Source organism: Haliaeetus albicilla, chromosome Z, assembly GCF_947461875.1.
Source record: "Haliaeetus albicilla chromosome Z, bHalAlb1.1, whole genome shotgun sequence".
Classification (NCBI taxonomy): domain Eukaryota; kingdom Metazoa; phylum Chordata; class Aves; order Accipitriformes; family Accipitridae; genus Haliaeetus; species Haliaeetus albicilla.
In genome coordinates this window covers 26,153,460-26,172,032 of record NC_091516.1, presented here as the reverse complement: position 1 = coordinate 26,172,032, position 18,573 = coordinate 26,153,460, and the positions used below count along the sequence as shown (strand labels likewise).

The following is an 18,573-nucleotide window of genomic DNA, read 5'->3' as shown; positions in this document are numbered from 1 at the left end:
AGATGAAGAGTTTGTAGAGAAGGGCTGTGATAATGAAATTTGTGACTCATATGGTGAAAAATATCCCACAGAATCAAGTAGCATAAATGACAAAGCAATAATCCTAGAAGAACACAATTCTTAAGGTAATAAAAGGCAGCTTTAAGAATGATAATATATTCAAATTGATGTACATACGAACTAAAGTTTGTTCCATTTTGCTTATGAGGTCCCCAGTGCTTTGCATCACAATGGAGATTTGAAAAAGACATGGCCCACAGCAATGCTCAAAAATGTAAAATTAATAATTCATGTTCCTGTAAAGTGTCACATTTACTAATGGGGAAAACATTTTACAGCATTAGTGTTTGTTTATCAATCTCAACTAACATGACATCTCATCTTTTTAAAATTTTAATTAATTTCAGGTAGATTTATTTGGGGTTTGAACTCCTGGTTGGTGGGTCAGGTTCACTCATCTTTTAGAAATGGAAAGATTTCCAGGCTCTCATCCACTGAAATAAGTAAAGCTACCTAATTTCAGCAAGATACCCTGCTTGAGCAGTATTTTGCAAAAGTGTCATGCCTTTGTCACCTCTGCTCCAGGATCAGAATACCTGGGGAAACATTACTCCAGACACTTACATGTTACCCAGCCTGACCTATCCACACATAGAACAGATGTGTATAACCTGGTGATAAAAAAATGCTAGTACCATGGCTGGGTGGGGGGATTCTTACCTTTGCCATAACAAGCTGAACGGAGCTGGTGGTTGCAGTATGTAAAATGCTGGCAAGTGTATCTTTGATGAGACAACACAAAATGATCTGCCCTGTCTTCAGAGGATAGGAAAGTAATGCCAGAATCCTGTCATCATTACTGGTAGAACATTGTGGATGTTCATAAGAGGGCAGAGGGAAGCAGAATAGTAGCAGCCACAAGTAAACGTTTCATCTTGTTGCTATGAAGTTACACCAGTTCATATTGCTAAATCATATCCTGGGTTGATACAGGAGATAGATATCTAAAGAGTAGGGGAAAAGGTGGATTTCACCACAAGCTGATGGTCTTGCTTTGGCAAGGAGCATGCCACTACTTGTGGAGTGCACCATTGGGAAGCATACATTCAATCACTCTGGATCAGACTGCTCACTGCAAATAGAGAGGAGTGTTAAAATTTTTAGTGCTAAGATCGTTGTCAAATTCTATTTTTCAATTATTTATGAATTTAAATGTTCCAAGATTGCAGTGTGAGGTTGAGTAAGGAGAAAATAAAGCTTCAAACAATTTGGATTTAATGTAGGGGGCACAAAATTCAGCAGGAATGAAGAATGTTATTACAGTACTAAAACCCCGGGCTTTTAAAAGCCAACATCGTGGACTTACTGCTTAGAGTAATTCAGATGAGGCTGTTGTTATGGGTAAGGTTGTGTTTCATATTGGCAATGCTAAGTGTTAAGTTCTTAAACCTCATTAGTGAACAAAAAGATTTTGTTAGCTAAATAGAATAGCACAAGAGTTAAACACTGGGACCAGGTGATTTACTGATGTCTGCCTGGGCAGCCATAATCTGTACAAGCACTCAGAGGACAAAGAATCAATACTACTCTACTTGGTTGCAAAATAATAGGAACTGTCATGTTGTTTTCCATGTTCAGAGTTTGACTGGAGGTTTAAGTTAGTATTAAGTAATGCAGTATTTACCACTGTGGACCCTTTATTTAACTGCCTCAAAAAGCTTTTACATGAGCTGTCCTTCCATCTTTAACTTAGTCAAAATCAAGGATCAGACTTGCTATTTCCAAGGAGCCTGTTGCTAGGTGAGTTAGGACATGAACTGAATCACAATGTGTGAGAGGGTATAGCAACATCTCCTTTTAGCACCTGCCTTCAGAGTATTAAAAAGTTTCATGTAAACATGAGCAAATAGTCCTACAACTTGGATCTCTTTTAAGGGCTTTTTGAGATATGAAGTTGCTGCTCACTGACAAAGAACTGCATGAGATCCTGCTGTAATTAGTGTTGTTGTAACCGCATGTCATGTTGTAAAGTTTGCACAAGTTGGTATTTTGTTTGCTTAATGGTGATTGAAATCCATACTTGTAGGGATGCCTGGTATGTTAGTTTTAGCCTAAACTACATTCTCCATCAGCAGAAATCCCTGGGTAGTCTGTGTTGCTTCAGCAGGCATCAAGAATGATTTTACCATGCTGAGGCTGCATCAAACTTCTTTTCATCTGTGACCCAGTATGGACTAGACTGCAGTTCACAATATACCTATACCTAGAGGAAAAGCACAGTGATTAATTCGAGTGAGTAGAGCAATAATGGAGTGGAATTGCAGCTGCGTTTTCTAGCAGGTTTCTGCCTTGTCTGCATCAACCCAATACCTGAAACACTTGAGAAGGTGGGGTGAAATGTCTAATTGTTCTGAGGAGTAACAACCTAAAATTTGGTGTTCCTTTTGAGAACATGGAACAGTGTTTGGTCCGTTGGATGATACAAACCAGCTCAAAGCTGAACCTTGGGTGACCATAACCTAAAGATGAAGAGCTTAATCCAGAGCATGTTCAGACAGTATCACATGAATATACATGGCCTTCCCATTGTACTGTACTGGCCAAATCCAGTGCTGCTGTAAGAGGAAATAACAGTTCTTCAGTCAGCAAATTTTGTTATATAATAGTAATTTCTCTTCATTTAACTAGAATAGGTAGAAATATTTAATGAAGTTAATTGTAACACTAATGGGCCTGAAGTTTATTTGTGAAGAATAAAAGCTTTGTTAATGTCTAATTCTATTACTGTATTAATGACAGCTGACTTAAAGAAATCCTCAAAAATAATCACTGAAGCTTCCTAGTGGAACTACCTTTTGATGTTTTCTACTAAAAGCAGAAAAATGGCCAGTAGAAATTCAGTGTAATATAATTTTAGAAAAGAAGAATGTCCACTGTCAGGGAATATGGAAGTGTTTCTTGAAATAAATTATTGTGTTTGATTACTTACACTTATGTTTCTGTTTCATCATGATTATCCCAGTTGTTAGCACCTGCCTCAAAGAGTTTTTGTCTCATCGATGTCGCTAATTGCATGTACATTAAAAAGAAATACTAGATTTCAGAACATCCAATTTTCTGGTTTCCAAGTAATTTTACAGAATTCCTTGGCAATGACAATCTCACTGTTAACTTTTGAGCAAGAATTGGAGATTAGTCAAGAGCTTTTAACTGGCTCACTTCCTAATTAGTGTAGCAAATGGTTTGAGGAATGAAAAAACCCACATTATTCAGCAGGATTACATTCTCTTGCTATTTTCATATCATTATTTTCTTAAGCTGGTAATGAAATGGGCAGAGAAATTGAAAGACCACAGCATGGCAAGGAGTTGGGTCAAGATTTTTGACCAGTAGTATGCTGGGAAAAACTTCAGTGCCCCACCCTTTTTATCAAATTATCGCAACTTCACAGAAGCCCAGTGTCAGACCAGCTGTCAAATCTCCCATTCCAGCACTCAGCAGTTTGTAGGGATTGTGGTAGAGCTGCTATTAGGGTCTCTGGACTTCACAGTCAATGAGAAAGGTGTTGGCTGACTCTAAAGAGGCAGGTAAGGACTCAGCCATCTCTCAGAGAAGTAGCTAAAATCTTCTGAGACAAGAATATTCAAAATGAGTCAGTTTTCATCGGTCTTTTGAGTTTGTTGTATTTGGAGCCTTCTGGTTTTAGGGAGGCAAAAGCAAAAGACCCTACATATATTCAATGGCCTGGAGCTTTGCAAGGGACTTACTCTATCAAGAGAGAGAAAAAAAAAGTAGCAACGCATTCTGAATTTTGCAGAGTAACATATGTCTTGAATGTAAGTCTTAAAGACTTCAAAAAATTAGCTGGATTGTAGCTGGATTTTAGCTTAGAGCTGTTTAAAAACATGGGAGATTTTTCTTTTGAGAAGTTGTGTTCTTTGACCTCTCTGCATTTGGTGAATTTGGGGCTCTTGCCAACAGGACTCTTTGGCTTTTGCTTTGTAGTGTGTGTTCTGCTGTTAAAAAATATTCTCTTTCCAGTAAACATGTCGAGCAGAGGTTAGGTTCAGTGGCAATATTTGTGACTGTAGTCTAGATCTTGTTACAGAAATTTGTTCAGAAACCTTCAAAAGTACATAGAAATGTTCTTTAGGAGTGATGGAGAATCCCTCTGGAAGTTAATGTTATACAGTGTTCATTCACAATTTAAGATTTAAGATTCAAAATGTAACATACCTCTTAAATTTCTTGAATTTGAAGACAAATTAAGGAAAAGAGTCTTCCCTTCACTGTCACTAGTGGAACCTCAACAAAAAACTGTATTTTGGTATCTTAAAGCCTAAATCTAACCTGTTCATATGTGATAGTGGTCACAATTTTCTTGTACAGACAGATTTTACTGGAGCTGCAGTGCTAATCCTAGCAATGGATAAATTCAGAAAAATGTCTTACTAGACCTAACTGCATATTTGTTTAACATTGGCTTTAGCATTTGTTATCTCACTTTAGAAAATAAAACTCCTTAGGATATTGATAATTATTTGTGAATGCTTGTTTTGGTTCCTACCTTATATTCTCTAGGTATTGGAACATTTCAGGATATCATAATTGCAAAGTTGACTATACATTAGTGAAATAACAAAAATAAGGAGGAAAAAACCTCTGTCCACCCATTGCTTCATCAGAGGACACTTCAGCATCACAGCCGTGGAGGTAAAGGTTGGAGAATTGGTTTGGGCAGCATGCACTCTAGTATGGTGCAGCATGCTATGGGAGTCTTCAGCCAGCAATTGATTTGAGCAGGGACTAGTAGAGGTCGCAGCCACTTTTGCTGAGAGTGTAAAAGGTATATGCAGCATGCTGTGTAGCTAACTTAATTAGGCATCATTGGGTTCATCCTGTGTACCCTATCCAAATGCTTTCTAACTTATCTCCATTTTGGGATAAGATTTTCTCAGCACCTCTCTGTCAGAATTTCTAAACACGTGGCTGTTCTTTCTTGCTTAACAGCACATCTGCCTGGTTGGCTCTCCCCATGCAAGTTGGGAGTGCTCATCCTCATTCAAAGTGAGATCGTTAATGAGGGACATACAATGGATATGCAGCCAGATCGCACAGGCTTGTGCAGCTTTATTTTGTAAGTGCAAATGCTACATTAAAAAACCCAAGGAAAATCCATTTGCAGCCTGAAAAGGAAAAGGGTGTTACATTCCTCTCACAGTTCAGGAACTGCTAAAGGATTTTGCTCAGCCTTAATGATGACAAAAGCACTTTAGGTAAATCTATGTGTGGGAAATTTAAACCCATAAGATGGCTATTTCATCATAGCAGTTATAGACATGTAAAAGCAGAGGGTTATAAGGGAAACTGCTTGGCAATCCTTAGTTCATGGATGCTAGCAGGTGTTAATAACATTTGAGTTTCTTTACAGTTAAAGTAAAGCAGTACATGCTTCTGTGTTTTTTAGCAGCAAAGTGGGTTTGTAGGTGAAAAACGATAGGGCAAGTAAAAGTTTAAAAAAAGGTAAGGAGAATTAGTCCTTTCTTTTCTAATCTGTGTTCTAAGAGCTTGCCAGGGAAGACAGCAGCTCTTGACAGCTGCAATGGTTTTGCATTATACTAAGTGTGCTTTTGCTGTTGTTAGAGTCAGTTTGCATTGCTAGTGGCAGAGAGATAGCAAATTGCTGTTTTGGCTACTGGGCTATAAAACTGTTGGATATCGGAAAGAGTTAGAAGAGGAGGAAGTGGAGATATCCTAGTTTTGACCTAGAGAAAGATGCACTGTTCTGGAAGAAGCTGATCCTGCAGGGCCACATGCCAGAATATCAGGGGGGAGAGAGAGACACTGAAAGAAATCACATTTTGGAAAGGAGCATCTCAGAGCAGACTGTCTAGGAATGTGACAGAACAGCTTCTATACACCATTTCCTGAGGGGATCCAGCTTCATCTGATACTGGTGATATTGGTTATAGTGCAGGATATTCATAGAAAATGGATTAAAGATCTACACACACACACACACACACACACACACAGCATTTGGAAAACTTTCTGGCAGCAGTGTGTGTTCCTGATGTAATGCGTCAACATTTTTATGCATCTGTCTGCCTGCTTCTGACAGGCAAGACAATCTTATTTAGTTCTAGTGGTTGTTATCTCACCCAGCTATTCTAAATGGTCAACAGCAAGAAATCATGATACACATAGATAATTTGTCACATATAGCATTATTAACAGGTAAGTAAAGGCAGGGACAGGGAACGGGAAAGATCCCTCCCCAAAACAAAGCAAAGGAATCTCCCCCCTGCCCAACTTTTTGTGTGTAACAACCTCCTTTCTTTTAGGATCATTTTAAAAAGTCAATGTCACTGGAAAGCTGCTCATTTTCCTTGGCTGATCTGCTTCACTCTAGCAGATCCTCACTGTCCTGCAAGCTCTAAGTTTTAACGGCTCAGAGGAGGTGCCAAGCAGCTATGTCCTGTTCAGAGCTGTGCTGCTTGAATGTGTGTGGCCTTTGTCATATAACTTTGCTACTTCATCCTTCTGAATCCCTACTTGTGAAATGGGGACAATGCTGACAGTTGAATAAAAACTTCTGCAAATGGCAAATGCACAGAAGTACCATGTATTTTATTCTGTGACATTGTATTTCTCTTGGTGTTGCACAGAGCATTTTATGAATACAAACAACATTTTAGTAAAATAAAAAACTCATTCTAAATCCTTTCCATATAATCCACTTAAAGCAGTCCTATCCATTTGTGTGTTGACTGTTTGCATAAGCTGTGTTTAACCTAGATTATTGTTTGACATTATTTTTTCTCCTTTTTTGAAGGGGAGTAAATGCTGTCACTCCTATTGATGCTGAAGTTCTAAATAAATATAAAGGCCAGAATATTGGGTTTTCTTTTCTTTTATAAAGGACCCAAATTAAAAATTTCTTTTGAAGTATGTTTGCCAAACTGAGACTTGATCCACTGTTTCATCAGTAGCTGTTATAACAACTTTGTGTTGTTGTATAATAAAACCAGAAGTTATGAATTCTAAACAGTTTTCTGTTTTCCAGGGTGTTCCTAAGAAACTATTTCTCCAAAATGCAGTTGCCAATAGACTCATAGTCTGTAAGACCAAAAGGAAACACTGTGGTCATCCAGTCAAACCATCTTTGACCAGATGTCATATGGCTCACCAGAATTAATTTCTATTTGAAACAGAGTTTAGCTTTTAGAAATCTTCAGTTTTAATTAAAACACTCTGAGCAATGGAGAGTTTCTAGGACTTTTTAAGATGTTCTATTTTTGCTTTATCTGAGGTTATCTAGCTTCAACTTCTAGCCATTTCACATTGCTGTAACTGTGAGTCTGAAGAATACACTTCTATAGCAGTTTGATGACAACCATATGTGTTTGGACACTGTGACCTAAATGCCCATAAAATCCCCTTTCCTCAGCTAGGAACACCTCCTAGAACCACTTCTTTGTAGATCTGTTTTTCTCTTCTTTTCATCATTTTTGGGCTTCTTTCTTGGGTCCTTGCTGTGTCAACATGCTTCCCTTGCCTTGGATGTAGAAAACTAGCAGTGAGAGTTGCAACTCTGCTCAGTGCAGATGTATGGTAAACTTGCTTGTCATTTTATGAGCCCAGATACACTTCGATGAGGTAGTCTGAAGAAGGCATTTAGGTAATTTAATACTGCCACCTTTGTGAGAGACTGAGATTTCTTACCATCTCTTTTGACTTTCACACTGTCCTGGCAAATATTGGAAATGCAGTCAGGTGGTTTTAAGCTGTTGACTGATGATAATATGTGTGGTGGTATCCTGGTTTCAGTTGGGATAGACTTAATTTTCTTCCTAGTAGCTGGTACAGTGTTGTGGTTTGGATTTTGTATGAGAATAATATCAAGAACACACTGATGTTTTCAGTTGTTGCTAAGTAGTGTTTAGACTAAGTCAAGGATTTTTCAGCTTCTCATGCCCAAGGTTGGAGGGGCACAAGAAGCTGGGAGGGGACACAGCCAGGACAGCTGACCCAAACTGGCCAAAGGAATATTCCATACCATGTGATGTCATGCCCAGTATATAAACTGGGGGGAGTTGGCCAGGAGTGGTGGATCACTGCTCAGAGACTGGCTGAGCATCCGTCAGTGGGTGGTGAGCAATTGCATTGGACATCACTTGTCTTTCTTGGGTTATATTTCATGCTTTTTTGGTTATATATTCCTTTTCATTACAGTATTATTATTATCATTGTTATTATTATTATTATTATCATCATCATCATCATCATTATCATTTTGGTTTATGTTTTATTTCAATTATTATACTGTTCTTATCTCAACCCATGAGTTTCACTTGTTTTCTATTCTCTTCCCCATACCACTGGGCGGGACAGGAGGAGTGAGTGAGCAGCTGCATGGTGCTTAGTTGGCGGCTGAGGATAAACCATGACAGTTGTTAATCTACCAGAATCCAGTTTTGTCTTTCAGTCCCTCCTATCAGCAGGTAAAAGAACTGGACAGATGATAAGAGATATAGTAATATTGCTAATAGGAAAGTTTATGAAAGCTGTTATAGTTTTTGAAGCTCCTGAAATGTCTTCCCTGGCAAAAGCAGACATCTTCTGTAGCACATCCCAGATTATATCAAACAAAGCTTATGTTTGTATATTTCAGATAATACATGTTTGCATATTTGAAGATTGTCTTGGTCAGAAGAAAAAAGGCTTTGTTGGTACAGAGTATTCCTAGCCAGTAATCATATAAAGAATCACGTTTATATTAGGCCATTTTAAAGTCCTTTTATCCCAACAGAAGACAAAGTAGAAATAGCTTATAAAGATTGCTATCGAATGGCATAAACATAGATAGCAGAAATTTTGGCAAGACTGTAGAGACCACACTGCAACCTCATGTAAGTGGCCTGATTGGAGACTGAAAAGCTTTGGTATATGCAACTGAAAAGTCTATCCCATAAACGATAGCCATGGAAATAATGTTTTTTATTTTCTTTTTCTCAGTTTATAATGACAAGTGTTATGAATTATGAGCATGGAGAAATGAATCCATAACTAAGTGACTCTTCTTGGCACATTCTAATGTCAGGATGTGCACAGGGACCATCCAGGAGTTGCAAAGCTGAGGTGTTGCCCTTGTTTTAGCCAGGGCTTTAAAATAAATAAAAGCAGTAACCAGCAGGTTCTTTAATCAAGCTTTTATGTGGTTCAACTTGCAGAAATTGAGAGATACTGCCTCGCTGGAAGCTGTGCCAGCAATTTGTGAGGTGTGGGAATAGTACTTCAGTTGAAAAAACATTTGCTTTTCTTCAGACTACTGAATGTAGGAAAAGAAACTTCAGTCCTTTTTCATTTACCTGGGGGTTGGACTGCAATGTTTCCTCAAGCTGGCCATATGTGTCTTGCACAGGTTGCTCTTTGCATATTATTTCAGATGGTGATGATAATGATGTTTAAGAGCTGCAGCAATCAATATTTTAATAGCAGCAAACTTCACTGACAGCTGCAAGACTGGAGTTCAGGACAGAAGAAGGTATGCTGGAGCTTGGGTCACAAGCTGAGGAAGAGAGATTAAGCCAGCAATGACTCAAAAGGACACAGGATGACTTTGTTTGTTTGTTTGTTTGTTTGTTTGTTTCCACTACAGCTTGTGCCAGATGAGACAACGCTAATGATTCCCCTGTCTTGATTTGAAGGGATAGATCAGAGACAAACATGCTGGCCCTGAAAGAAATAGGAGTATTTATCAAGTTGTGCTACAAAGACACGTGAAATGCCAAAGAACCAGTGAAATGGGGTGGTGTAAAATATGCCACCGATACCCATAAAGAGCAAAACCCAATTATTTTTATTATTTCAAAACTCTAAAACTGATGCTTGATATAAGCACTTTCGGCTCAATTCTGAATTTTAAATACCTACTTCTAAGTATATGATTTAAACAGGATAGGTTTGGAAAAAAATACTTCATCTTTTTCTTATGATTAGGGATATACTAAAGAGTAGTGATAGAGGCACAATCAAAAAAAACCCAGATGGGATCAACTTTTCCCTTGGTTTAAAGTACTCTGATCAGAAAACTGCTTGATTTGATATTTAGCATATGCTTTGTGACTGAATTTTTCCATGGCAGATTTACATCAAAAATTTCCTTGTTGGCAAACCATCATTAAGCAAAAGTGCTGGAAATACACTGAGTAGTAGGTGATAGTTTCTTCCTTTGTAGAGAGCAAGAGTATTGTATGAGGACAATTCCAAGGGGTTTTTAGTCAGTGAAGAGACTGTTCAGGAGAAGTATTTGCTTTGGCAAGACCAGTATACCACCATTGGATATTAAGTATCGCTTAATTATGGAATACTTTTACTGTCTCACTAATTCTCAGTGGATTTGCTGAACTGGTGTGGATATCTATGGCAATAGAAGCCATGGCAAACCCTTGACTGAATCAACACCTTTAGAATGACACTGGTATTTTTGACATTTGAATTTGACCCCGTGGGAGAGATTTGTCTTCCTAAGAAGTCACTTAGTAAATGATTTAAGGCCATCTTAAATTAGCACGTGCAGATGTCTGAAGGACTTAAATGATTTGTGATAAGAGTTGTAGGACTAGCCCAAGGAAAGAAAAAAATTATCAGAAATTTCTACAGTTTTTTTTTAAATATTGCTATAGTAGTATAAACTTAAAATCCAAGATATTTCAACTGCCAGATGTTAGACTCCAAAGCTAATTAAGTTTAAAGAGCTTAAAGTTTTATCCCTTAGTGGATACTGGACTTAGCATCAGCCTCTAAGTTTATTAAGAAGATGCAATTTTAGGCCTAAGTTAGATGGAGTTGTGACATACCAGTGTGTGTTCAGAGTGATATTAATACTAATCCTCATGGTGTATTGAAATTCTAGATGATTACATTGTCCCAAGACTAGATATACTAACATTGTGTGTAATGGTATAAGCAGAGCTTTAGGTACTGTACCAAACAGACCTATCAATTAGAGGTCTTTTTTAAAATTGTGTTGCCTTGTAGCTCTTGAGTTGTTACGAGGCGAGTTGTGTGACCTGTGGCTATAAATGATAAAATACCTTGTATAAACAGAAGAGTTGCTTTTAAGCTGGTGCAGTAAAGATTTTCCTCACTTTTCCAAGGCTGAATTACTTCAGAAACTGAACCAGAGCGTCTGAGCTGTTAGCACACTCCAGACCTGAGAAAGGGAAAAATCCCCAACTGCTTGAGATACACTTTGCCTACGACAGCTGGGGCTAGTGCTGCTGGAAGCCACAAGGCAGGAGCCCAGGTTCTCTGGAACTTGTTCTCAGTGCTGCCACAAATCTGCTGTGTGACTTTCATCCTGTAATTTTGAACTGCTCTGTGGTCTGCTGTAGTACAGCATGCAAGAGGGGATGTTGGGCAGAGGCCATGGCCACATTCGCTCAGCAGTTGCTACAGTCACACCTGTGAATAGAAAACCTGCTGAGACTTTCCCAAGGAGAGAAAATGTGGGTCTTTTTGCCTTTCATTGTTCTCTGCCTTTCCAGTGGGACATGAGTCCTGGCTAGCAGCAGACACACTGACCTTCTCCAGAATTTCAGTGTGATGCTTGTCCTTTCTAGCAGCTATGCCTGCTAATAAACTGCCTTGCGACAGAGACTATGTATCTCCACTGTTAGCTGGGCTGTGCTCTTTTCCCAACTTACTCCTCTACAGTCTTGCTCCCAAAGCAGGAAGAAGACTTTGCTGCCATGCACAGTTGTAGGGTGATAGGTATTGATATTTGTGAAGAGCTCTGGGGGTGGGAAGGGTGTAGAGGAAAGGCAAAAGATGTTTCAGATATGTTAAAATGAACAGCTGTAGATCATTGTACCTTGTGGAAGTATGGCTATAGTGCTACAATGGATTACTCGTATGTAGCAAAGTAGGTGGAAACTGCTGAATTCATATCAGAACTGACTGGCTTTTCTGTGGCCACGAGGTGGAAAAATGTGCATTGAATTTCAGCTTTGTTCCATGGGTGAGACCGTGGTGGCTTGCCCTGCTGTTGTGCAAGATGTGTTTCTTTGGGCTTAAGTGTTAATTTCAAGCATTCTCTGCCACCTTCTTTCCTCCTCTGGTTTTCTTTTCTCTCCCCAGTCTGTCCTAACATCTGGTTTTTTATCTTGCATTTTTCAGAATGTGTAGCATAATTATGACAACTGCTTTGATTGTGGATTGTCATTGACCCTTGCTGAAGAAGCACTTTGTCAGTCAGCAAGAATGCATCACTAGCATTGCCGGATTCATTGACTTTTTATCCAGCTTTAGACAGCTACAGTTTGTGAAATGGTATCTGCAATAATTTTCCATGCTTTTGACCTATGTCAACAGCTACTTTACCCAACTGTCTTCATCTGGTTTTATGGTGCAAACTGCCTGCTGCTACTGTGAGTCAGAGAATACTGATGGGTTAGGAAAATAGCCTGGTGCTTAATTATAATTTTAAAACCCCACAAAATTCTTCTTAAGCTGAATAGTCCAACTTTTGGGGGTCTCACTTTTGTGACTCTGCACTTGGACAGCAGGAGGTGTGCCAACAGTCTTAGTCACCCCCTTCTCCATTCCTGAGTAATGGCTTGGGTCTCAGTTGTTCAGTAACCAGGATATGGCCCTTGGGTATTGGTATATCCTCCCACACACTTTAATCTAAAATTTATTGACTTTTTGTTTTCATTACAATGTGACATGCAAAAAGAGAGTGTTGTCAAATGATGTACTTAAGTAGAGCTTGTGTCACAGAAAATTTCGTGATGGGACAACTAAGGTTTTTGTTAGAATCACAGAATGGTTTAGGTTGGAAAGGACCTTAAAGATCATCTAGTTCTGACACCCCTCCCATGGGCAGGGACACCTTCCACTAGACCACATTGCTGAAAGCCTCATCCAACCTGGCCTTGAACACTTCCAGGGATGGGGCATCCACACCCTCTCTGGGCAATCTGTTCCAGTGCCTCACCACCCTCACAGTAAAGAACTTCTTCCTGACATCTAATCTAAATCTACCCTCTTTCAGTTTAAAGCCATCACCCCTTGTCCTATCACTACATGCCCTTGTAAAAAGTCCCTCTCCAGATTTCTTGTAGGCCCCCTTTAGATACTGGAGGGTCACTATAAGGTCTCCCTGGAGCCTTCTCTTCTCCAGGCTGAACAACCCCAACTCTCTCAGCCTGTCCTCATAGTGGAGGTGCTCCAGCCCTCTGATCATCTTCATGGCCCTCCTCTGGCCCCACTCAAGCAGGTCCATGTCTTTCTTACACTGGGTGCCCCAGAGCTGGATGCAGTACTCCAGGTGGGGTCTCATAAGAGTGGAGTAGAGGGGGAACTTCATGATGTTTGCACAGGGCCACCTCTCAAGCCTGTCAAGGTCCCTCTGGATGGCATCCCTTCCCTCTAGACTAGGAACTGTAACAATTTTCCTCCTATGGCCTTTCTGGGCCAAGCACAGTCTCATGTTCTATCTGAGAGTGCCAGCCTCACTCCTGTCCTTTTCCAGCTGGGTCTATCAGAACTCACATGTATGTGTGTGTTGAGGGTCTTTAGGCAAGTGACAAATGAAATGTGCCAGATTGCAGCGTGAGACCATCCCCACAGAGAGGAAGGATGCTTACCCAGAGCAATTTCTCTGTAGACAAACTCCAAGTAAAAGTGCTGCAATGCTGTCCAGTGCCAGCTTTCCACATGATGAGTGTTGCCCCTTTTGCAGATCTGTCCTAGCTCCATACACATTCACTGCTTGCTTGGTGATACTTCCACGTCCCCTATCTGAGTTTTCTCTCTCTTTTTCTCTTTAATCTGTAGAGTCCCTGGGGCACCTGCTTTCTTGTTATCTGAGCAGGAATTTCTAAATTATTCTTACAGGTGTAGGACAGATTGAGGTAAATGATGGCAGTACAAGGGATAAAGCCATGATTACATTTAGGAGTGGCACCTTCAGCAACTCATCTTCACAGACTGAAGACCCCACAACTTCATGTTTAATTCTGCAACATAAAAATCATAGATTCTGGTATGAAATGTATAACCTACTTCAGGGTTAGGGTGGGGTTTTTCCCCGTCCATATTTTTCTCAAAATGGAAAGATTGTACCTTCAGCTTGCCTGTAACTTCTGCTTTATAGTAATGGCATTTTTACATACTGGACTTGACACATTTTTAATCAATTTGAAAATATCTATTCAAGCAGACCCTCTCATGATCTATTTGAAAAAGTACTCTTTCACAAGAGTGTCTGTTGTTTGTATGTTAAAAATCACACTGCTTTGATAAATTGGTGGATTTTTTTTTTTCAGCATCTTAATTCTTTTTCCATTTTTCAAACTTTTTTTTCACAGTTTATTGCACTGGAGGAGGTCTTACTGCAGCATACTTACATGGGGCTCCTTTCCCAAGAATTCTATTGAATCAATGAGAGTGAAAATGGTAGAAAGTAGTTTTGTTTCACACAGAGATAACTTTTCATTATAATTTTTAGCACTTAAAGAGAATAAAAGAGTGGTAAGTTTGAATTAGCTCAGAGGAGCTTTTATGCCATAGCACTGTTCCATGCAGGTCTGTGAAGAAGAGCTGCATTGTGCACAGAACAACCCTGTGAGTGCTGAAGTGAGGAGACTGGAAATGGTGATTTTTTTTAAATAGTTTGGTCTCCAATCTGGCTTGGCTTTGATTTCTAGACATTCAGGAAATGGAACTTTCGAAGCTGAAGTCAATGGGAAAATGTGCACTGTTCCCCCTCAGTAAGTGTGACTTTATGGAAATGTTAAAATGCACCTCATTGTTTGCATAGAGTCTCCTTTTGGCAAGAAATGGGAATCTGTATAATCAATTACACCAGAGATTTTCCTTCAAGACCTTTGGGTTAGAAAGTGTGGACACTTTTTAGAAGAAAATATTTTTATACAAATGAGCTTTTTTAATACAGAATCAAACAAATCCAAGATACAGCAGGCATTTGACAGTGACGTGTGGATGACTACCCATAAAATAATCAAGGGAAATATATGTCAGAATACTAAAATAACTGCCAAGTCTTAACCTTGTGTTCATTAATGTAACTCAGTGATTGTACAATGTAATTTAAACTGGCTATTTTTTTTGTTCACTTATTAGAGAAAAACCCCAAACCTATGGTTCAGTGGAGTAAGCTATTCTATATAGCAGTGATATTTTCTGTAAACCAGATTTTATGCACTGACTTCTCAGATGAGAAAATTGTCTTCCTGTGATTTTTTAAATTATGTTCTAGATGGCTGTATCAGTACATCCTCAAAATAAAGACAATTAATAAACAGATCTCAGCATAAGGTGTTTGCTAAAAATCTTCCAGACAAGGCTATAATCAGGGCTGTGATCAGGCATGTTGTGATGTTTTAGGTTACTCCGTCTAGTATCCTGCACTGTCTCCCTCGTAGCAGTGCAGTCACTGACTGGGAATGGTAATTTTAACGTCTTCCTTTCACTGATGTGGATATCTGTAGTGCACAAAGTGAGTCCTGATATTTTACACTGGGTTTGTCTAGTTTGGAGAAAAGGAGGCTGAGGGGTGACCTCATTGCTCTCTGCAGCTTCCTGAGGAGGGGACATGGAATCTGGACTGGGATCCAGTGATAGGACGCATGGGAATGGTTCAAAGCTGCACCAGGAGGTTTAGGCTGGACATTAGGAAGCATTTCTTTACCAAGAGGGTGGTCAAACACTGGAACAGGCTTCCTAGAGAGGTGGTTGATGCCCCGTGGCTATCAGTGTTTAAGAGGCGTTTGAACAATGCCCTTAACAACATGCTTTAATTTGGTCAGCCCTGAATTGGTCAGGCAGTTGGACTAGATGGTTGTTGTAGGTTTCTTCCAACTGAAATGTTCTGTTCTGTTCTGTGCTATTCCATTCCATTTCATCATTAGAGAGCTACCTGCAGTATCTTTCTGTACACATACTCAGGCAAACATGCCATTTACCCTGCCCTGAATTTGTATGAAATCAAATGGCTATTTTACTTACAGTAATTTTATGCATACATAAAATTGTCATTAGGTCTTATGGGAAGACAAGAAATTATGTTTCTTTTTCTGGCTTTGGATCTGATCATGCAGTCTGCACAGCCCTTCTGCAAAATTACTCTTTCATATGTTTTCCCTAACTTTGCTAGGAGCTGAGGAAATAGGAATTATGGACAACATCTAGCATGTAGTAGGGGCAGGCCCTGCAACAGATAGACAATCTGAAGTACAGTCACTTACTTTTTTGTTAAAAGGCATTAGATAAGATACACAAAAATATTCATCCATACCTCACTAAAATCTGACCATCTACTATACTACAGGCTCGCAGATTAACTCAGATGGTATCAGCTCTTGTACAAATATATGGATGTACACAAATACCCACATATATACAAAATTCTTTGTGTCAGATTATTGTTCCAATAAACTGGAATTGTGCAGTGACATAGTGTTTATGATTGTTTGGACTAAATAACTGTCTGATACGTGTTCTCAATAATGTTGTCTGGAGTAAAGGAAACAGAGAAAAGGAATTAATTGGGCATTTTATTGAGTCATCAATATATGCATGTATCAGTCTCCAGAAGAACTATGCTGCCTTTATGTTTCAATCTCTTTATAATGGTCAGCGGATATTTGCAGCTGAATAGGCAGTAAATAAATGGAGACAACATATTTTCACAGTGAATAGTAAAGAGTTTTGCAATATGTCTTGTTAAGAAAACCCCTTTCATTTATCTATATAGAAATGGTATTAGGTTGTTGAAGTTCTGCTTGAACTTGTGTGTTGCGCAGGCTCCTGGAATATTTTACACTCTTCTGGCTCCATTTACAAAAGAAAGTGTTTTTTCAAAAACTTCTCACAGTTGCTAATGGTAGTTCTTATAGGAGCCTTGATGCACAGGAGTCCCTAATGCCAAACTAGATGCCCTGGGTCTCTGATTTACAGCTCCTCTAGGCAATAGTAGTGTTGATGACTACCTTCTTCCATTAATGTTCATGCTTCTAAATCAGAGGTAGCAGTGGTAGAAAGTTTAATCCTCTTCTGCCGAGTCTATCTCAATTGTTTTTTCCTTTGTGGACACTTTTACAACACTATCACATCCGCAGATTGTGTTGGTGGTAGGCATTTGTAACTCCTCCTTGCAGACTCAAGATGTGAATGAGTTTACAGCATAGAAACCTGAGACCTCTCACTCAGCTGAAAATGTGTCTAGCACTGAGACCCAGATCTCGTAATATGGCTTGGAAGGTGGTTCTGTATAAAGCCCTGAAAACCATGGTTGCTTATTCAGACCTGTTGAAGCTTTTTTGTTATTGTTTGAAAAATACTAGTAATAGAAGAGAGCTCCATGATCTATGGCAGTCCAGGCAGCTGCAGAGTCAGAGATCAAATGGGACATAGGATGCCTCTCAGTTGGCTTCAGATGTGTTGGGAGGTCTGGGCTACCTGCAAGGAAAGAAACTTTGAAGAAAAACAAGCTTCTGTTGTGAGGGTCTGGAAAAGAAAGCATATATTAGCAGCAAGTGACAAGGAAGTAAGTTTCATTATAAGTCAGTTATAAATCAGCCTTTTTTGTGGAGGAGATATCTAGTTAAGAGGGTTGTTGATCCTACTTTAAAGCAGCCATAAGGCTTAGCGCATACCAGAGTCCTTTGGCTCACCCTCCTTTGGCCTTTGCCCAGATGCGCTACGTGCATCTTACAGGCCTCCAGACTTTGTTACATCAAATGGCGCCTAAGACTGATTAGCTGCCTCCTCCTGCTGAAGGGACCTCTGGATCCTGTAAGATCTGAAGGAGGCAGTTTGCTCTCGGCTTCTCGAGAGGGTGTCCACCAAGATGCATTTCAGCCTCAGTTTAAAGAGGAGCACAGTAACCAGGAGAGAAAGGCACAGATCAAATTTCTCAGTTCTCTTAGAAGTGGAAAGGGATCTATGATTGATTGTTCCTAGAAGACTTAACAGGGAAATGGGTTTCAGTGTGAACACTACCTGGATAGTCTGTATTCTAAACTGCATGATTTCTCCTCTAGAAGAATACTCTTGACCCTGAAGTTAATTCTTGGGAAGGGGAAGAATTCATTTCTTTTTTATAAAGAAAACCATGAAGCCATGCCAACCTCTATAAGGAATGTCCTAGGAATCCACTCATGCTGAATTCAGGGATGTCTTCCTGTATTTTCATCTGACCAAGAAGTAGAGGCCAGAGTGGTATGGTATGGTAGAGGTGGTAGAGGTACGCAGGGTAAGGATCACAAGCAAAATTTCTGTTGATGTCAATGGATCTATGTCTGTCTAAGGATTTGAAGCTGAGTTGTGGATGCACAGTAAAGAGATCAGCCTGCTAAGGGAAAACATTAATACCATCTCTGACAAGTAACAAAGAAATACGTGAACTGAAAGTAAACTTCTTTTATATATTTCTGTGTTTGTGTGCATACAGAGATATTCATAAACAGCACAAATAAAAGGTGCAGAGTTGGCTGCTGGTAGGAAATGGCTGTCTTGCTTGGAGAGAGGTGAATTGAATTT

General features: G+C 39.4%; 1 protein-coding gene across 2 annotated transcripts in view; it reads left to right on the top strand.

The window, feature by feature from the left end:
• Positions 1-18,573, top strand: part of PCSK5 (proprotein convertase subtilisin/kexin type 5) — a 264,696-nt gene that overhangs the window by 30,201 nt on the left and 215,922 nt on the right. The window lies entirely within an intron of this gene.